Source organism: Triticum aestivum, chromosome 5D, assembly GCF_018294505.1.
Source record: "Triticum aestivum cultivar Chinese Spring chromosome 5D, IWGSC CS RefSeq v2.1, whole genome shotgun sequence".
NCBI classification, from domain to species: Eukaryota; Viridiplantae; Streptophyta; class Magnoliopsida; order Poales; family Poaceae; genus Triticum; species Triticum aestivum.
This window is the reverse complement of record NC_057808.1, coordinates 83663711-83667036: the sequence shown is the minus strand read 5'-3', so window position 1 is coordinate 83667036 and position 3326 is coordinate 83663711.

Sequence of the window (3326 nt, the reverse complement as noted above, 5' to 3'; positions counted from 1 at the left end):
GGCTGGTTCTTCCTTCACCCCGGCGAGCCCCCCCACCCCCTGAAAATCGAGTGGCCCAAAAGTCGATTCAGTCGACTGAAGTGTAGCTAAATCGGAGCAGCATCACAAGCAAGAGCAAGAGCGAGAGCAGCAGCGCGAGCAAGAGCAATAGCAAGAGCAGAGCAGCAGCGCGAGCGAGAGCTAAAGCAGCAGCAGCTCCTACTGATGTGGACGTCACCGCCGAGGGAGCGACGCCGTGGAGGAAGTGGCCGGCGATGTCGCCGTGGATGGAGCCACGCCGTGTCGGCTCGGGACCGAGCGCTGGCAGCACTGTGAGATCGAATCAAGAAGAAAATGCGGCGATTAGTGTACAACCTCTTTGGTGGCGCCGATTAGGCCGCAGCTTCATCAAAGGAAACGGTGATGATGATGCTCTTCCGGTGGTGCAGGTGAAGACGGTGGTGTGGGAATGGAGGTGGCGCAAAAGACGAGGGGAACGTCAGGGCAGCTCCTTGGAGGTGGAGGACGGGGTGGCTGAACCGACGGGACGATGAGATCGACGACGAATCCTCATCCGGTATAGTGGACGAGGGATATTGAGGTGTTGTTGTGGACGACATCGTCGGGGAAGAGGCTCCGGCTGGGTGGCGGATGGAGCAGGGTGTGGGGTTTCGTCGCGGGTTTTCACGGCCTCGGTGTATGAATGGGTGGGCGGATGGGATGGCAGTGGGGAACCATGGCTTAGAGACGAGCTTGTCCGAAATGTGGGGTAAGTTACGAAAGTACCCCCACCGATTTGAGGCGGTTCTTTCGGTTCAGGGGTACCACGGACATTTCGCGTGTCGGGATTCCACAGGAGGTGGGAGTTTTCGCACGCGTTGTAATTTCGGAATAGCAAGGCGCAGGTTGAGATGGAGGGAGTTGTCGAAGCACAACGAGACAAAGATATATCTTAAATATTTCGGGCCAACAAGGCGCAGGTTGAAATTTCCGGACAAGCGTAACATGTACTGTACCAAACCAATGCGCACTACAAATGTCATTCAAAACTTTGAATTCATGTTATGTTTCAATTAAAATATTTCGCTACGTGTATAATGCAAGCAAGCTACTACTCAAATGAACGCTTTAGTGCATTCCAAACGTATATACTACCGCTTCAATGTGAACTAAATTTGAATTCGTTTCTCTATTTGAATAAGATCTACAGTAATGATTGTTGTGAAGTCAAAACATTTGAATTCGTTTCTCTGTTTTAATAAGATCTACAATCATCATTATTGTCAAGTTAAACCATCGTTTGTGTAATATCTTCACAGCACACCACATGATTAGTCTCGAGTTACATATGAACTATGTGTACTATATGAACTCGAACTAGATTTTTTGACTCCACTTTATTTTGATTTCAAATCACATTACATTTCTTGCTCTAGCTAGATCTTCATAATCTAAACCATGTCTCATATGTATAATGCGTTTATCACATTATGTATGGTGCCCCGCCCCCTACGCCTACAAGTATTTAGATGTGAGTTGCAAACACCACACATTACCACAAATTCAAATAAAATGTGAGAATGTTCGATATATAGTATTGTTTAGATTGTTCGATATTTAGTTGTAAGCTGCAAACGCCACACATTATCACAAATTCAAATAAAATGTGAGATTGTTTGATGTATAGTATGGTTTAGATTGTTCGGCATTTAGCTGTGAGTTGCAAACGCCATGCATTATCACATTATGGTATAACATGTGCACATCACGTGTATCACCGCTATATTCATGCATGCAATGTTTAAAACACTATGATCTCCTATTCAAATATAAGAATCCGCTTTCATATCAAATTATGATCTTTGTTAGTCTCTTACACCCACACAATCCTCTAACCTTTGTAGGTACCACTAACTTTCTCTCATGCATGCACACGCCCTCCTCGCCCTCCCCCTCCCTCGGCATTCTATCCATTGGGCACATTCATTTTTTTCTTTAGGTCGTTCTCCCAGAGTCTCCACAACTCCTTTCCGACACACACCGATCGATAAACCTCTGCAGCGATGACTGCCTACAACATACACACACACCTTCAATCTCCTCCTTTATGTGTCCTTGCCTCGTGTCTCTCATACGGTCAGACACACGTGTAAACTCTCGCCCCTCTTTTCATCGATGTCACAACCGCACACTCCTCCCCCTATCTAGCTAGTAGTTGGGCCTCTCGCACCACCTCCTAGCTCCATTCTCTCTGTCTATCTGTCTCGCTGGGCCTTATTTGCCTCTAACAAATGGATGTACACCGATCGATCTCTCGCTATACATATAGCTAGCTAGGTCCTTATAACTCGTTTTTACCCACACGTCAATCGATCTACCTCATTAGTTGTGTCTCTCCCTTCCTCCGACAAACAACAATATATCTACCGATCTAGTTAGGTTTGCTTACCAAACACATGGTTCCCCTTCATCATCCATGGATGCGTCCCGACAGATCTATCACGCACAGGCACACACAGAAACACATCCCCACTCTTACTGATAACATTGCAGTTCCACCCTCAGTTTGTCTAGTAGGCCTCTCCCACCATCTTCGAGAAGCAATTCCATCACCCATCCAGCACTCTACCCCTCTCCCTCCCTCTCCCTCCCTCTCTCTCTCCTCTCTCTCTCTGTCCCATCATATTTCCCGTCCTTCAGTTATGTATGGATGTCGACCGATCTCCCTCAAGACATAGCTGGGTCTCTCCTTCTCAACACATATACGAGTCGTTCTACCTCTATAATTAGGCCTCTGCCTACCCCTCCCCAACCCCCTCCCCCCCACACACACCGATATATCGAGTGCTCTAGTCATGTCTCCCTGCCACACACAAACTTGACATGTGCCCTCTAACGTTCTGGTAGGCCAGTCGCCCTATATCTTTGACTTGCACACACACACAATTTCGATGGCTCTCTTCATCGATCTCGCACCCACCCACTTGATCCTCTCTTCGACTCTATCGATAGCTATGACCCTCCCTCTCTTCTTGTGGATTACCCGACCCTCTATGTATGATATGGATAGGCTTCCATTTCACACACATTGCATGCAAAATTTTGTTTGAGATGTCATCGACACATATTCCCACAAATAATTCACGAAATCAACCCCCACCCCACCCCCACCCCAAAACAAAAAACACTCACGAACGCGGTTTGTATCTCTCACACACACCCACGTAGGTGGGGGACGTGCACGAAGAGAAGAGGTGCATGCACGGCGCACGTACTCCCGTCTCTTTCCCAACCACACCCGCGCGGGTACACGGTGGAGCTCATTTCTGTACGAAAAAGGCAGCCCA